General features: G+C 36.7%; 1 protein-coding gene and 1 long non-coding RNA gene across 2 annotated transcripts in view; both read right to left on the reverse strand.

The window, feature by feature from the left end:
* Positions 1–16,656, reverse strand: part of LOC118765767 — a 21,018-nt gene extending 4,362 nt beyond the window's left edge. Inside the window, exons 1-2 of the long non-coding RNA XR_005001638.1 lie at positions 16,631–16,656; positions 9,243–9,246 (exon numbers count right to left, since the gene is read on the reverse strand). This is a non-coding gene — a long non-coding RNA (uncharacterized LOC118765767). The remainder of the gene's footprint in view (positions 1–9,242; positions 9,247–16,630) is intronic.
* Positions 1–19,465, reverse strand: part of LOC115218511 (sushi, von Willebrand factor type A, EGF and pentraxin domain-containing protein 1-like) — a 322,239-nt gene that overhangs the window by 265,034 nt on the left and 37,740 nt on the right. The gene's annotated exons all lie outside the window — the stretch shown is intronic.

Here is a 19,465-nt window from a genome sequence, read left to right on the forward strand (position 1 = left end):
TGTTGTTATTATTATTATTATTATTATTATTATGATCATTATGATCATTATTATTATTATCATTATTATTATTATTATTATTATTATTATTATTATTATTATTATTATTATTCAGGTCACTGCCTGGAATCAAACGTGGAATCTTGAGGTTAGTAGCCTGTGCTCTTAAACACTATACCATATGCCCATGGGCATATGGTGTCAAATGTAAATAATGTACAAAATTCCTCATCTCTTAAATATAGAACTGAAGTATTTTATGAATACACAAGTTGACAGAATACTGAAGTATGTATTCTATAATAATATATGTCATGTTGACTGAGCATTTAAACAAAACGGGTTGACTGAGTATTGCAGTATTGAATTGAAGTGAAGCTTACAATTGAAGCCTTACAGCTTTAGCAACTAGGATCATGGCACGTTTTGATCAAGTCACATGTCCTGAATACCAACCAATCAGCTTGCAGAAATATCACCCCATGTTTTAGAATGCTTTATCATGTTCTAGATGTTTCTGTGTGAAAAGGGAATAAGGGGGATAATATAAGCAATAACACAGTCAAGAAAAGTGCAAACATCTAAGAAAGTTCCAGGTAAGATATTCTTGATATCTATTCCATCGCTGTTTAAAAGAGCCTCTTCACCTCACTTCTCCTAATATGTACTGTGAATACAATATCCTCATCTCTTGCCACACAAATAAGTAGCCAGCCAGTAATTGGTCAAAATAAACCAGAAGTGCACATAGGTTATACTAGTCCTTCAGATGCAAGTACTTATTCAACTTTGAGTAAAAGGAATCATTGGTTGTGAAGAATAGAGTATTTCTCCCACTTCTCATGCAAAGCATTTATTTTCTGTTATTAATGTAATTACTTTCTACATCTGGCACAATACACTACTGAGAAGCATCCATATAATTATGTAAATGATATATTTCTGTAAAAATTTTATAATCAAACATTTGGAATTGGTTTCATAGGGGACAGCATCGAGCTAAACATGATTCCCATTTACACCTTTTCTCCACAATGATGACCTGTGGCATTCACAGCCTTACATCACATCAATATATGAAGACCCATTTAACTAAAGTCACAATGGTGACCCACTGTGTTCAACCAGCACAATATCAAATGCAACATTAGAAAGTGCAGCCAAACCAACAACCTTCCACATTGGTAACCAAGATGTGTAAACAAGCTGTTAACAATGATAACTTTCAGCAACCAGAGAAAGGCCAACAACTACGAGGGGCGTTCAATAAGTAATGCCCTGACCCACTTCCCATAGCAGTGGACCAATGAAACTTGGCACAGTTATTAGTCTTTTTCTACATAGGAACCACCCAGAGTTACGCATTTCTCCCATTGCTTAATGCAGCTCTGGAGACCGTTTTTGTAGAAGACTGTTTGGTCCTCCAACCTGAACGTGACTTCAGAAATCAAGGCTGCATCATCTGGGAAACGCTTTCTTTTCAAAAACAACTTCATGACTGGGAAGAGGTGAAAATCAGAGGGTGCAAGGTCAGGAAAGTAGGGGGATGGGGGAGGAGTTCATAGCCATACGCCTGTGCTTCTGATCTGGTGACAAGCGAGTTTTGGACCGGAGCATTGTCCTGCAGGAGGAGGATGCCTTTGCTGATCTTGCCCCGCCTCTTGATTTTGATAACTTCTCTTAATTTCCTCAAAAGTGAAGCATAATAGGCTCCTGCAATTGTGGTACCCTTTGCCAGGAAATCTGTCATCACTACTCCGTCCTGGTCCCAGAAGACTGTGAGCATGACCTTGCCAGCGGAGGGCTGCACCCTTGCCTTCTTTGGAGGGGGTGATTCACGGTGCTTCCACTGCATTGACTGGGCTTTGGTCTCTGGATCATAGTGATGGACCCAGGTTTCATCCTGTGTAATCAGTCTTTTGAAAAGTTTTGACTCATCTTCTTGGCACATCTCCAAATTCACCCTCGAGCACTCGACGCGTTCTTGCTTCTGGAAAGGCGTGAGCAACCTGGGAATCCATCTGGCAGACACCTTTTGCATATGCAAATGGTCATGAATGATAGTTTCCACAGACCCAGTACTAATCTTGACCTCATGGGCTATTTGGCGAATAAATATGCGTCGATCTTCCAAAATGGCAGCCTCAACTTGACGGACAGATGCCTCATCAATGGCAGAAGGGGCGACCAGATCTGGGAGCTGTTTCCACAGAGTTCCGACCATGTTTGAATTCACGATGCCAGCGTTTTACAAGGTCATATGATGGGGCATCATCACCATAAGTTACTTTCATTTCATCAAAAGTCTCCCGTGGTGTGCGTCCTTTCAAATACAAAAACCGCATCACTGCTCGACACTCAACAGGCTCCATTTCACACTTGACTTGGTTCAAACACCTGTAAATCAGAAACCACAATTAATTCAGAGCTGTAATTTACTACTTACTCTATAGAGATATAAATGATTGCACATGCAAAATTTCAGCTAGATCAAACAACTGCAAGTGGGTCAGAGGCATTACTTATTGAACGTCCCTCGTATATATTTTACATTGGTAATGCTGATGCTTAACTACATACGTTTCACTTTGCCAATGATGAAAAAAGCTCCTACATTGGATACTTCAGTGCTAGAAATAGCAGTTAGTACAAGTCACATTGGTGACCACTGATTATATCAACTCAACACTAATATCAACAACTGTTTTACATACATACTTTGCAGAAGAGTTTTGAAGAACATTTTCATTTTTTACATTCCATTTTGTTTTTGTTCAAAAATAATTGTGCTCTAACCTACAAATGTCATTAATTCACAAGTACTGTGAAAGCTTTGCAGCAAGAGACACATCTAAGTTAATACATTTTTTTCCCTATAGATCTCACTTGGAGATACATTCATATGATGCATTCAATCCCTGTAAATGCACTGATTTCCATAGATGCCACTTGCAGGAAATTCTATATGCTACATTTAGTACCAGCAAATACACTCATTTCCTGCACACCTCATTTGCAATCACATACATGCATAGAAACATGGTGAAATTGTGTCCCACACTTCTGGGTGATATACAAGGTGCATTCCAGAAGGTTTGAACCTATTTCAGGAGAGAGATTTATTAATTCCAAAGAAGTGCAAAACTCTAATCTACTTCAAAGCAGGATCCTCTGACTGCATTTGGTGTAGCATTTCAGCAACTTTGTGAAGGCCCCGTGAAAGCCCTTCATGGCCCCTATCACAGACTCTTTCATCTTCTCATTCAATACTGGGGATAACCAAAAGTCACAGGAAGCAAGGTCTGGAATGCAGGGAGGATGAAGGACAGTTTTGATGCCCATCTCTGTCAAGTAGTCAGTTACCAGGATGGGTCTGTGGACTGATATATTGTCTTGGTGGAGGGGCTCCAGCTATTTGTGGTGAAATCTCTTCCTGATCTCTCCTAAAAAAGTCTCAAAATTTTTGGAACACACCTTGTACACCATCTATGTACAGAGTGTATAAGATATTTGAGGACAGATTTATGTTTATAAAAAAAAAACAGATATAGAATAACAGATAATAAATTTATTTATCAAAAAATGCTATGAGGATAAAAATAAACCTTCTTTTCTATAATGTTATTCAATAAAGCCATCTTCAGCTTCAACAACTGCTTTAAATCATCTACATGCTCAAGTGGTCCTGGTTCATTTTGGACATTATTCTGACTATAACAGCTTTCAAAGAATCTTTGGTGTTATGGGCGTGTTCATTGACCTCTCTCTCAAAAATGCTGCATTTTACTCATAGATGTAAATAATGTGCACACACATATCTAAATACATGTTTGCCATATTCATTTAGATCTCTCATATAAAAGGAATACTAACTATATTTCTCTGTGCTAATGCTTCTAGCCAGCTACTTTTATCTATATGACCTTGCTATGGTTATGTTGAATACATAAATAAATTTAAATGTCTTAGCACATTCGGTATCTCACAGTTTTCTTCAACACAAACAAAATACAAACCCCACACCGTTCTTTAAGTAAGGCATACATGATCTTTTACTCTCTCTCTCCTTTATTATACGTTTATCTTTTCAACACATTTTTGCACATGTTGAATCTAAATTAGAACAATATTTCTTTCACTTTAATTATTTACATTTTCACTTACATTCTTTATGAATTTTGCACATCAATTCCTTGTTAATTAGTTTTTGCTGCGATTGTGTTAATTTTATTCACTTTTCCTCCCTAGCTCACTGGAAGGAGACCAATGTAGTGAAACCTAGAATCAAAGTATTACTGCTTTAGTGACTAAGATCAGACCACACTTAGATCAGGCCATCCTCTTCCTCCTCTTCATCGTCAATGTCCTTTAACATTCGCTTTCCATGCTAGCATGGGTTGGACAGTTTGACCTGAGCTGGCAAGCAGGACTTGATTTGGTTTCTGTGGCTGCATGCCCTTTACCATTTGTGCTGGCTGCTTTTAACGTGGCACTGGCATGAGTGCTTTCTACAGGGCACTGGCACAGGACTCTTATGGGCGAATCCTCTTCACCAGGGGAGTGGCCTTAACACTTCCATTGTGGAGGATGGGTCTTCTTGAGTACAGCAAGGTACCAGTTATCTCAGTCCTTTGTCATCTCTTCCATAAAGTTCAGTGTCCTAAGGTCATCCTTCAGCACTTCATCCCATGTCTTCCTGGGTCTCCCTCCTCCATGAGTTCCATCCATTATGAGTGATCAGCACTTCTTTATGGAGCTGTCAGCATCCATCCACATCACATGACCAAACCAGCACAGTTTTCTCTCTTGCACACTCCACCTAATTCCTCTTATGCTTAACTTTTTTCTCAACACACTAGCACTCTGTTGCGCATGTGCACTTACATTGCACATCCAATGGAGCATACTAGCCTCATTACTCTCTAGCCTTAATATGTCTTCTGCATTCAGGGTCCACATCTCATTAGCATGTAGAATTGCTGTTCATACATCGTACAATCTTTCACTTGGAGAGGGAGAGAGGGAAATCTTTGGTTGCCAGCAGAAGTAAAAGCTCTCTGGATTTTCTCCATCCTATTCTTATTCTGGTGATTACACTTTCCATCCATCCTCCTCCAATACTAATTAGATCCCCTAGGTAGCAGAAATTATTCACAACCTCTAAAGAGCCTCCGGGACATTTAAGAAAATCAATTTCCCGAATATCTGTAGGCTCCTGTGCATCTTCCACATATGAACGCTACTTTCTCTGATAACTTAAGAATTATTAGAGTGCAAATGTTATGTTGACTGAATACCAAAGTAAGTATTCTCTGAGAGAGCACTAAAAAAAGGTATTCTATTACAGAATGTGAAAAATATTTTGAGCATGTATGTTGACTGAATACTAATGGAATATTTTATGAATACTCAAACCCTATGCTAACACAGTATGAAATAGGAACTCAATGAGTACATGAATTATATCAAGGTGTGTAAACTATGTTTACAGTGAAATGAAATATGCATACATTGAGCACGTGTCATATATTGGTATAGAAGTTATGCTAATTGAGCAATGCTGTATTAAATGAGTACATAATTCATGTTGACTGAGCTTTGACAATAAATATTCTGTGTTGAGTGGATGTTTACATATACTGCATTGATTGATCTGTTATTAATGTATTCTATGAAAGTAGTTATGCATTATTGCATGATTTATATTAGAAGACTGGAATGTAGATATTTTTATTACATTTGTGGTGTTGCAAGACAGAAAAAAATCTGAGTATTCTATGAGTGCATATATCATACTGAGTATGTACTGAAGTAAATGCTGTGGGGGCCACTTAAGTTAAATCATCTGAGCACTGGTGTAAGCAAACAAGTTGGTTTAGTATTAAAAGGTAAGAAATATATAATTTGGGGTCAAGAAGGTTATGTTCTCTGAACATTGAAGAAATTATTCAATGAGTAAATTATTGATACAGTATTAAAATAAGCATTGAATGAGTAAATGCATTACATTAACTGAGCACTGAAGTAAATCTTCTCTGACTAAATAAAAGTCAACTTAACACTGTTGACTGAGCACCAAGTTAAATATTCGATGAGCACATGAGTTACATTGACTGAGCATTGAGGTAAGCTTACAGTTCGAATATAGTTTATGTTTGTTGAACATTAAAGCAAGTATTGTGTGCATTCATGACTTATGTTTAATGAGTATTGATTTAAGTATAGATAGTTGCATAAGTTACATGCAACTAGTATTGATAATTACATGAGTTATATTGACTAATCATTGATGCCAGTATGTTATAACAATAAAAATTATGCTGACTCAGTACTGAAATATGTATTCTATCTGTTCTGAGTCAACATAATTTTGATAACTAAATACTGAAATAGTTCATCTGTATGTAAGCAGTTAATCAGTGAGTATGTAAGATTTATCTCTCTTTCCTCTATTTTCTTCTCCTGCACTGAACTCTGAATTAGTCTGTAAAGAAAAATAAACCTTCCTTGAATGTTTTCTAAACTATCTCTTCTTAAAATGTTTAGTTGAGTACTTGCCTAGTGTTATGTCACACTGATAATTCCAAACAAGGATGAAATAGCACCATACTTGACTACCTATGACTAAAATGATATTTAAAACTCTTGTAATGAATAAAAAAAGGAATTAGATTCTGTGCATCTTCATTATTGCTAAATTCAAAATTCAAATTTCTGCCTTATTCAAGACTTATCTAGTGGTGATTACTTCCCTAACTACTACCAGAACTTCTACATGTTCAGTATACTGAGATAGTTTATACAATATGCTATGTGTATTTGTATAGACAAATTGTTTTTTGAGTAACACTTAACTATTTAAAATTGTTGTAGTTGTTCCCTTTTATCTGATTTACCTTCTAAATTCCTCAACACAGGCTGGAGTTCTGTTTGTTCATTCTATTGTCTTCCTTGTCTCAAAATGCAACCAATGTTTTTATACTCATAAATTCTCATTGGTAAATCTAATCAAAATATATATAATAAGCTATAAGTCATCAATATATATTTAATATGCTTTATGTATTTGCATTGACATTTATTTCATTTTTAATTATTCTCTTTCATATATTTCTTCATATTCAACTTAACTGAATTTGTGTTTAACTTTAGCCTATTTGCTTATTACACACTACATGCATGAATTTTCTTGATTTAAGCAGAAAAAAAAAAGCAAAAATAATTTGAAATTACAGATTGAAAATTCAGGTGTGTTGGTGCCTTCTCATGCCTATAACAAGAAATGCTGTCCTTCAAGAACTTTTGCAGTGAACATGAATAATAATGCTTATTGCGTCCATTTGTAGCTTTTGCACAGACTGTGTCAGATATGTTGTAAATGCACAGATTTTACATAAACTAAACCTGCTGTTGCTTGGAAACATTTAGAAAATGTTTGTAAGTAAATATTTTGGTAGTTTTGAATACATATATACACGTACAACATCTGGGAAATTAAGGAGAACATTTATTGTAAAAAATAATATAATGTAGAATAACAAGTGAATCATCGACTGCAACATGCTGCACCTATTAAAAGTAATCAAACCTGTATAATGTTTAGAGAGTGATAAACATAATTTGCTTATTTTTCCTGTTATTTTGGCATTTTTAATTACATCCTCAAACTCTCATTAGCAACTTTAATTATGTACAGTTTTCAACAATATCTCCAACTGGAAAAATCAAATACTCATACATACAAACCAAAATGTAATTATCACAAAGCTTAGTGAAACACTTGCCATCATTATCGACACTTTGAATACTGAGGTATGTACATTATAAAATTTTAATGCTAAATGAAATGTGCTTCTATAGTATACATTATTTTTTTTACAGAGAATGAACTACATGCACTATGAGCATGTAAGCTGTATTGAGGGTGTATAGATATAAAAATTCTAAAGCTGTGAACAAAATATTCTGTGTATAATTATGTTAACTGAGCTCTGGATAAGTATTCTGTGAGATTTGTTAACTGACTTTGAACAATATATTTAACAAGTACTAATCATGTTAAACTGAGAATTTAATGTTCAGATTGCTCAGTCAACTGTAATGCTTATCAATTCACATTGTTTTAAAGTAATCATGCATAAGCTCATAGCTTTGAGCTTGCAATGATGTGATTGTTTATTCTTTTAAAATAACATTGTAGGGTAGGTGTGAGAGGCCAGATCTGACCAGTTTGAACATAAAGCATGTAGAATATTTGGGCTGGATATGGGGGCCAGTTTAAATGCTAAAGTTTTAAGTGTGTACTATTAATACCTAAATTATTTTGTCTGATTCACCAGCACATGAGTTATGCATAAGTTATGAAGTAGGTATCCTTTTAGTACATATGATCTACTAAATAAGCACAGAAGTAAGCATTCTATGAGTGAAAATGTTATGTTCGATAAGAACTGAAGTAATTAATGTATGAATAAATATGTTGGCTTTCGGTTTGCATGTTTCAACCAGGATCGCTGGAAAATTTTTGCTGCTTTGGACAAGTGTTTTCATAAATCTAGTTGGTATCATGCTATTTTTAATCGACACGCCATGAAGGCATCCTATGCCAACTCTGCTAATTTAGAGCAGCTTATGCATTGTATAAACAATAGCAAAATGCGGCAAAGATTCAATAACCCACCAACTGGATCTAGCAAACATTTGCATCTAAATACCAACCAAGGAGATGTAAACCGCATTGATAAACATCACCTCAACCAATTTGTAGTAGTAGTAATACTCGTGGTACAGCTAGCATGATAACAACGCCGGTAAATGGAGTCAGGACTGCCTTATATACAAATAAAAACCTGGAGGAGCAAGTCGATATCGTCCAGTGTTGTGGATCACTGGACAAATGGTCCTGTTAAATTGCTTGGAGTTTGGTTTGGACCGGACTCCCAAACAGAGAAGTATTGGAGCAAGGTGGCAGACAGGGTGGAGGCCCTAGTCCGGACGGGCTCTGTCCCTGAAAGGAAGGGCGGAGGTGGTACAGGTGTCTATTGCATCTGTAATCACCTACCGTCTAACCGTTGTCCCTTGCCCTGACTTGTGGCTAAACAAGTTGAAGCGCTTCCTCTTCTGCTTATTGTGGAAAAGAGGAAAGCCACTTGTGAGGCACTCCGGCTGCTGCCAGGAACCATTAAAGGGTGGGTTAGGGATGCCCTGGCTAATGATGCGCAGACATGCATTGAAACTGAGACAACTCTGGTGCTGCCTGGAGAGTGACAAGGTGTGGGATCCGCTGGCAGGGGAATTCTTTCTGTGACCAGCCTCTTTGGAGAGATTCAAATCTGGTTTTATTAAAAGACGTAATCTGACAGAATGGCAAAAAGAGTGTCGACAGGCACTCATGCTAATCCACAAGACGGGCAAGGCCGGCAGTGGGAATACCACCTCGGTTTTGTATAAAGGGCTGGTAGAGTTTTAAAATGATGACGTCTTATAAGAGGGGCTTTGGGGTTCAACAAGAACCAACTTGCCAATCTGTTCCAAAAAACTTTCAGGCTGGGGTATTTGGATAATTACCAAAAGTCCCTGACCTGGCAATACTACAGGAACACTTTACCTGTTTGCAATAAGTTATCCAGGCACAGAATGTCAGTGCCAATGGCATGTCCAAGATGTGGGCTGGACGATGAAACCATTCAGCATGCTTTTGTACAGTGCTGGAAGCTTTCAGGCTTGATAATTTATGTTGAACATGTGTTGTCACACCTAGGCAGAGTACAGCTATCAGCTGAGTTTATAATAAAAACTGTGTCACCAACTGGACTCTTTAAGGAAGGTGAGGCATGTTTTCTCTGTTCAGTTGCAGAGTGTGTGTGGAAGACCAGATTGCAAGGTCTTGTGATGGGATCCTTCATCTCTGGCCCTGGTTTGTTGACATACTTCAGATATCATCTGAAGAGCAAGGTAGGGGTGGAGAGGAGATGCCTGTTGCAAGGCATGTTCAAGAATAGATGGAAGGCTGTGGTAAGAAAGGTGGGTGCAAGTGACCTTGCTTAATCCTCATGGGAAAAGGAAAAGGTATAGTCGCTGGGCTTTTCAGCCCAACAGGTTTAATTCCCAAATAAACTCAAATTTAGTTATATATCATTCTATATTTTTAAAAACTAAGTATCATACGAACTAATAATAACCATAATTGTTTGTATTGTCCTGTTTTGTCCCCTCTGTGTACGATATTAATTATCCTAATAAAAAATTCATCTCCAGCAGACAAGGTGTCCAGTACTGAGGAGTGGCAGAAATAGCCTAAAACCAGGACTGGTCAACTGGTCCCATCACTAGGAGACAGTAAGGGTTCGCTCCTCTGCTCACAATTTTATTAGATGCAGCTGTGCATCGTTAACCAGGTAGATGAGATGTCCTCTTGGGGGGGGGGGGGGGGTTAAAAATCACAGGAGAGTCCACTCGAATGCACAGCCATGTTAAAGTGGCTCTGAATATTATTTCAAATAATATATAAAATATTTTATTGTATTGTTTTATGCTTTTTGTAGCTATATTCTTCCTCTACAACTTTAGCTTATCATTTTATCTCTTTTTAAACATATGACAATGGAGTTACCAAGTAGTAAAAAAAGACGAGCATTTTTGACACCTGCTTCTGTTATTTCAATTAAGTTTCCCATGCTGCAAAGCCATTTGAGACATTTCTGCTGTGTATGGAGAAGGTGCTATTACTAAAAGAACTGCTTAGATATGGTTTACACACTTCAAGGAAGGATAATTTGAATCTCATACACTGAAGGAAAGAGACAAATTCCAGTGCTCACCTATTGCTACCAGTTTGCTTGACACCAGATTGCTTATAGGCACAAGTGGATTTGTTTACAGCGTCATCACCAATGATAGAAAATGGTGTCAATACGAAGGAGAGGAAAGAATAGCTGAGTCTCAACAAGTGAACAACACCTCGAGTCAAGCCAGAGCTGCATCCAGCAAGAAAATAATCTGTATTTGATGGGATTAGAAAGGGCTAATCTACTATGAAATGTTTGAAAACAACCATACAATCAAAGTAGGGTTTTATGTTTAGCAAATGCACCAGCCCAATGGGGCAGTCCAGCTGAAATGACCTGACTGGTGACATGGTGTGCTTCTTCAGCACAATAACATTCCCCCTCACCCACATTGCTAATTTAAACCAAAACTGCTATTTAAGAGCTCAGTTGGAAAGTTTTACTGCACCCAGTATATTCTGCTGATATGGCACCTTCAGATTATCACCTTTTTCAATCACTCTCCAACAGTCTGTGAGGCATTTTATTCAACAATGATGTGCAGCTGAAAACGTGACTCAATGAATTCTTCGAGTTGAGACCTGGTAGTTCTTCCATCAAGGCTAGTGAAACATTTGTAATATATAACTGACTGATTTGCTAAAGTTGCTGATGAAAAATAGGGATTAAAATAAATGGACGAAAAGTTAGATTTAAAAGAAGTATTCTATAAGTAAACAAGCTATGTTGGTTGCGTGGGAAGTAGGGACTGAGTGCAAACAAAGTATTCTAAGGGAAGAATTTATTTTGACTGAGAACATATGAGAATTCTATGAGTAAGCAATTCATGTTATATGAGTTGTACAAAATGTATCTAATGAATATATAACATTGAGTAAATACTGACTATATAAATTATACTGAGTGCTAACTAAATTCAGTATTGTATGTGCTCTACCCTCTGATTTCTAACAAGATTTTTTTTATTATTACAATGGTTATGTTGATAGAGAATGAGTTAGTATTCTATGTGTACATCAGTTATTCTAAATGAGCTCTGAAGGAAATATTCTACGAACTTATATCTTATGTTATCTGAGTATTAATTAGTGTTGCCTAAGCACTGAAGGAAGTAATCTATAATTACAAAGGCTATGTAGAGTGAGAGTAATTTATGTATACTGTGAATAAATAATATTGAAAGAGTCCCAAGGCATACATTCAAAATAAGTTATATTAATCAAATCTAAATTCATTATTCTATTAGTGAGTGTAGAACAAAAGCCCCTCGGACAAAAACCCCTTAGTTAAAGTGTGAAAGTGGACAAAAGCCCCACAGTTATATTTTTCGATTATTCTTTTATTCTTTTCACCTTTTACTTGTTAGTCATTAGACTGAGGCCATGCTGGGGCACCACCTTAAAGAAGTTTTAGTTGAATGTATCAACACCAGAATTTTTATTTTCTAAAACTTTTTTTTATTTTTTCAGTCATTTTACTGTAGCTATGCTGGGACACCAGCTTGAAGAATTTTAGGTCACAGAAAAAACAGCATTTTAAAATATATATTTAAAGTCTTTTGTTTTCTTCTCTCAGCACTTACAGATTAATGAGAATAAGTTGACCATTTGAACTTTCTCCAGCAGTTGAAGGCCTAACAGAATCATGATGCCAAAGGCTAGTCATTCAATTGTGCTTCTTATCGTTTTTATGTTTCTACATATTTCTTGAAGTAAATGCTTTCCATTTTGTTAGAATTCAAACAATATATATGTTGAGTAGTAAAGAGTTTTTTTGTTGTTATTCTATTACTGATGTTTAGGTTGATTTATTTTCATTTTCAAACTTTAAAATTATTCTTAAAAAATGAGGAAAATAATGAAACATGGAACATACCATTGTGAGGGACATAGATGTTTTGACACAATTTTCCAATTGAATATATTGTTCACTTAAAAATTGGGATTTTGGAAAAAAATTTTTTTTTACAACCACGATTTCCATTTTTGTTTATGTGAAATTATAAAAAAAAGATTATGAATTAATGAGCACAATTTATATTGACTGAGTATTGAAGTAAGTAATCTATGGTAGTATAAGTTATTTTGACTCAGCATTTAAGTAAGTAGTCTATGGTTGCATCAATAATGTTGACAGAGCACAGTCATAAATGCACAATTAATTTAAGTTAGTTGAGCACTGAAACATCTAGGTGACCCAGCAGTGGAGTAGGATGCTCTGAAAGTATAGTTGCTTGAATAAAAATCGACTGGAGAAAGGTCAGAGAATAAAAGGCAGATTGTATGATAACTGTGTAAGAGCAGTAATTTTACATAGTTGTGAAACTTGGGCTGTGAATCCAGAAGACATGGGAACATTTGAAAGAAGTGAATCAAATATGCTCTGATGGATGTTCAACGTCAGAGTATTTGTATGACAAAGCACAAGAAAAATTGGGTATATGAGGCATCAGATGTAGTGAAGATGGTGCTGGTATGGTAATGTGATGTAGATGGGTGAGAAGAGCTATATAAGGAAGTACCAATTGTTAAATGTGCAAAGGAACATGTGGAAGGGGTAGACCTTGAAAGACATGGGATGAAATGGTGAAGACTGACCTCAAGATATTGAGTCTCTCAGAGGAGACGATAGGGGACTGAAACAAATGGTGTTATGCTTGGCTTGAGAAGACCCGTCCATCTCAGCAGAATTGAGGCTCTGTCAAAGCTTCCCTCACAACTCATGTATTTTCTTCACTTCCTGCTATACTGGACTTATATCCTCTGCATCCAACTCATTCTCTGTCTCTAATCATTTGTCACACTAGTTTCACTCAGTGCACTTCCCATTCTGCCTCATATTCGTGTTGTACCTGGACCTCACATCTCTTTCTTTCTCTCTCTCACTTTCCAGGTGGGCAAAGTCATGCATTCACCTCTTCAGCAAGACATCTGCTTCTCTCCCTCTATCATAGTTTCTTATTTCTCCAGTCTATACCCTGGTTTTATCTTCTAAGTACTTGGTGAGCTCCCCAATGCTGGTGCCACATAAAAGGCACCCAGTACACTCTGTCAAGTGATAGGGCATCCAGCTGTAGAAACCATGTTAAAGCAGGCACAGAACCTGGTAGAACCCTCTGGCTTGCCTGTTCTTGTCAAACTGTCCAAACTCATTGCCAGCATGGAAAAAGGGACATTAAATGATGATGATGACAATGACGGTAATGATGATGATGATGCTCTGTATGAAATGCCGAATGTTAATGTCAGTACATAAGGTTTGTTTTCAGAACACTGAAGATATACTATCAGCATATGTTATGTTATATAAATGGATATATGAAATCAAATACAATATATACTGAGTTTTTTTGTAAACATATACTGTGAACAAGCCACATTCTTCAGTGGCTGACAGTGAATAATCAACCTACATGTGATTTGTCTTTCTTGAGACTTGTCAAAGCTGCTCACTACTTCTCCTTATTACTGAAGTTTTATGGAGTGAATTTTAAGAAAAAATGTAAAGAAACGCAATGAACAGGATTGATAAATCACTAGACATTGCAATAAGTATATCGTTATTCTATGGGCAGAGAAGTTATGTTGAATGAACAGTAAAACAAGTTTGTCCTTATCTTGAGTACTGGAATTTTGTTGAGAGAGCAATAAAAATCATGCATTAAATGTGGCTTCAATGAAAAGTTCTCTGATTGCCAGGGTCCTACTCATTTGATAAATAGCAACACAGTAATAAAACCAGTCAACTTAATCAATACACAGGAACTATGAGTGCATACAACTGCTTTGCTGTTCTGAGAGAATCAAATGCTCTACCTGTCTCACTTGAACACAAAAGTAAAGTTGACTAAGCATCTAGTTAATACCTTGGATCGTGGGTGGAAACACTTGGTTAGTATGAAACACTTGATTAGAAACAGCTGTAAGACTATCTTTCTCTTTATAAACGTCCTCATACACACATGAATATATATATATATTCATATATGTGTGTGTGTATGCATGTGTGTGTGTGTGTCCATGTCCATATGTTTATATAATTGTGTGTACGAAAATATACTTGTAAATATAAATATATATATACATATATGTGTGTGTTTGTATGGATAGCTATTACATTCTGTCTGTCTTTCTGCTGTGTCTCGATTAATTCTCTTGGTTCTATATCGAAGTGAAATTTCAGCAAAATAAAATAGCATGTTTTGTCTCAGTTACTTAGGGTGCGGTGCTATTTAAAACTAGAGCCACGTGCTTGGTAAATGTAAGCTTACTTGAACAATTAGTCACTACCATCTGGATAAGATAATGAAGAGGAGAAAATTTTGCCTGAAGACACACAAAGGAAAATACACACAAACATACATAAGTTTAGTAACTTAAGCATACTTGCACACAAGATTTGCAAAGTCAGAGCAGACACATGCATGGAAGTATGTATGTGTCCATAGAGAGATGAGATATAGAATGTAGAAAAACAGAGGCAAGCATTTAATATGACAGTGAGGCAGATGTGTATATATTTCTATGTGGATATGCTTATATATATATATCATCATTATCATCGTCGTCATTTAACGTCTCCTTTCCATGCTGGCATGGGTTGGACAGTTTGACTGTGGGCTGGCGAACCAGATGGCTGCACCAAGCTCCAGTCTTGATCTGGCAGAGTTTCTACAGCTGGATGTATATATGTATGTGTATATATGTATGTACGCACATGTATATGTATATATCTATAATAATAAATGCGAAAGCGAATGTCAGTGTGTCAGAGAGTCACGCCATTTCAACTTTACTCTTCTGACCCCCTCTCTCACTATTCAATGACACTTCTACCATTCCTCATTCTTTACCCATCTCTCACTATTCAATGGCTCTTCTACTATTCTTCATTCTTAGTTTTTCCTTAATGTGGTTGAGACACAAGCTTCTTATCACACATCTATGCCCATGCCTACATGTGTGTGTGTGTGTGTATACACACACATGTATGTAATGAAGGGATATCTCTAATATCCTAGAAACAGTTGTAAGACTATCTTTCTCTTTATAAATGTCCTATAAATTCCACACAGCCTTGGCTTTGCTGTCTCGTGGCAAGAATAGATGCAGGAGTGGCTATGTGGTAAGTAGCTTGCTAACCAATCACATGGTTCCAGGTTCAGTCCCACTGCGTGGCACCTTGGGCAAGTGTCTTCTACTATAGCCTCAGGCCGACCAAAGCCTTGTGAGTGGATTTGGTAAATGGAAACTGAAAGAAGCCTGTCGTATATATATATATGTGTGTGTGTCCCCCAACATCGCTTGACATCGATGCTGGTGTGTTTATGTCCCCGTAACTTAGCAGTTCAGCATAAGACACCGATAGAATAAGTACTAGGCTTACAATGAATAAGTCCTGGGGTTGATTTGCTCGACTAAAGGTGGTGCTCCAGCAAGGCAACAGTCAAAATGACTGAAATGAATAAAAGAATAAAAGAAAAAGAAAGAATAGATAGATAGATAATTATATACAGATATTATGGTGTATATATGTGTGCATGTCTCAGATGGGGTATATACTTAGTGTCTCAGAGATGAAAGGTTACTAAATGTGGAAAATGAATGGGAGAAGGAGAGTCATTCAAATATCAAATCCATTGAGGAACCAGCCATCAGAGTTGATAGTAGTACAATAAGATGACTACTTAATGCTTTTTATATATATTCTATATACTTTATGCACAATTTTATAGACTTAATATGCATCATTCATAAATATTCACTCTTATTTTTCCATTCTTGCCATAAACAATATAATTTATTTTAAAATTTTACATGGTCACAATTTCATATTTAGAAAACAAAAATTTTATAGTAAAAGAAATTATTTTATATGTAAAATTTCACGGGAGTAGAAATTTAATGCAACATGGCATACTCTGAAAACCACATTGTTGGTAACTTATAAACCAAGGCGATGGATCAGAGTTAGTACACATTTCGGTTTGTGTACACCTTTCAATCCAATACTTCTTTGCAGATTATGTTCTTCGTGTAAGTTCTCCCTCTTCTATTATCTTGGTTGTCAATGTTGATAACTTTAACTCTCACATCAGATAATTTGCGAGCCCTTGAAAATGCAACATATAGCCGACCATGGCCAAATACAGGTTCAGGCAAGAACAGCCCCACTTTATCAAATGTTTGCCCTTGTGATTTATTGATAGTCATTGCATATAACAGGCAAACGGGAAACTGTGTGAATGGCAAGTTTGAGATGCGCATTCGTTAAGTGATATAAAAAAACTTACTTTAATTAAAATAAATTACTTTTCCCTATACACCCACCATCACACACTCTCTCTCTCTCTGATCTCATCATCAGAACATCACCCCTCTGCTAAAATTATATTCCTAACTCTCCTCTATATCACTACCTTTAATTAACTTTTTTAACTACATATTAAATATCACATTCCCCCTACCACATGTCATGGATGCTTCTTTCTCCGTCTTTTCTCTCCCCTTCTTTTTCTTTTTCTCTCTCTTTCTACCTCACTCTTTGCATTATCCTCTTTTTCCCTCTCCCTCTTTTCTTTCTCCTTTTTCTCTAATCATGTGAAAGTGTTACCGATGGGCTAAGTAATGTAATAACAAGCAGAATTATTATAAGATAGAATTAAGCTAGCTGAAATGCAGTTTGGCTTTGTACCTGGGAGGAAGAGTACCACAGATACCATCTTCCTAGTGAGACAGCTGCAGGAAAGGTATTTGGCCAAAAGTAAGCCACTGTCAAACTGGAGAAAGCTTTTGACAGAGTCCCACAAACTGTTATCTGGTGGTCTCTAAGGAAGCTAGGAATAGAGAAGCGGCTTGCTAGAGCTGTACAAGCCATGTACAGAGGTGCTGTGAGTAAGGTGGGAGTCGGCCATGAACATAGTGATGAATTTAGCATTGAAGAATGAGTTCACCAGAGCTCAATTCTTAGTCCACGCCTGTTCATCATAGTCCTCCAGGCCATAACAGAGGAATTCAAAATTTGATGCGCATAGGAACTATTATAAGCTAATGACCTTGCTCTTATTGCAGAATCTAGCAGAATTAGAGAAGAAATTCCAGGTATGAAGCAAAACCTGGAATCAAAGGGTCTTAAAGTTAACTTAGTTACGACAAAAGTTGTTGTTAGCAAGAAAGCAGATAAGACTCTATTTCAACCAGGTAAATAACCTTTGTAGGAAAGGAGTAGAAAGTAATTTCATTCACTGCACCAAATGTAAGCTATGGACAAAACAAAAGATACAGTGGAACCACAGATAGATTAACAGATAAGGTCACTTTTGTGTGTGGCACATGTGCAGGAACAATAAGCACATGGGACTTAGACTCTCTCAAATACCCAGGAGTTCTCTTGAGGCAGCAGATAGTTTTATATCATCTAGGCGACCAAATTAGCAATGGAGGTGGATGTTCTGAAATTATTATTTCTAGAATACGAATAGGATGGAGAAAGTTCAAAGAGCTACTACCTCTGTTGGCAAGAAAAGGACTCTCTCTCTCTCTCAAAGTGAAAGGTTGATTGTATGATGCTTGTGTACGAACAGCTATACTTCATGGTAGTGAGACATGGGCTCTGAATGCAGAAGATCTGTGTAGACTAGAAAGGAACAAAGGCGGTATGCTCTGCTGGATGTGCAGCATCAATGTGCATGAATGTCAAAGCACAAAAGTTTTGAGAGAAAGATTGGGCATAAGAGGAATCAAATGCAGCATGCAAAAGGGGAACTACGTTGGTTTGGACATGTGATACATATGAGTAAAGACAGCTGTATAAAGTAGTCTCAGTAACTGAAAGTGGATGGTATCTGTGGAAGAAGGAGACCCAGGAAGTCATGGGATGGAATAGTGAGGACCAATCTCAGGTTTTGGGGGCTCACGGAGGAATGTTAATGTCAGTACATTTTTCGCATTTCCTGACGACTTAATTGCAGCATTTGTTGCTGTAATAGTAATTGTTGCTGCTTCTGCTGTTGTTCTTACAGTTGTTGTTGATGCTGTTTTTCTTGCAGTTGTTGTTCTTTCAGTTGCTGTTTTTGCAACTCGAGCAAACTGGCTAACAAATTTTCCATAATTTTACGATTTTTCTCCTGTAAAATTTGCACAAAGAAAACTTTTGTGAGTTTGTTAATTCCTCGTCGCCACTATTTTAATCCTTAATGTCGAATTGTTATATCGCCCCATCTGGTATAGCAGTATAATTAGTTAAGACCACTAAAGACACGACTATCTATGACTGTCTACTTCATAATCTCCGTTTATACTGACCAACGTTACCTTATTTATAGCAACTAGCACATGCCATTCATCACGTGGGAGGGGATGTACCATTATTACTATTATTTCTACAACACGAACGAGGAGTCCTTACTGAGGAGGCTACGGAAATAGCCGAAACTGAATGTTCAGTCTTGAGTTGGTGTTTTGGATGATTACAGCCCTGTGAACAAATATGTATACATTTATGTGCTTTTCCTACCGCATTAGAGCATTTTAGCTCTTATTTCTAGCAATATATGTGTCCTGACACCCGTAGTCGAATTCAGTGATGATTATAGTTTTCCTTTATGGTATCACATTGTGCATAGCTGTTTGAGAGACATTGAGTAACAGTACTCTAGAGTGTGTCACTTTGAAAACTAT

The sequence above is a fragment of the Octopus sinensis genome, linkage group LG13 (assembly GCF_006345805.1).
Source record: "Octopus sinensis linkage group LG13, ASM634580v1, whole genome shotgun sequence".
In the NCBI taxonomy this organism is placed as follows: Eukaryota; Metazoa; Mollusca; class Cephalopoda; order Octopoda; family Octopodidae; genus Octopus; species Octopus sinensis.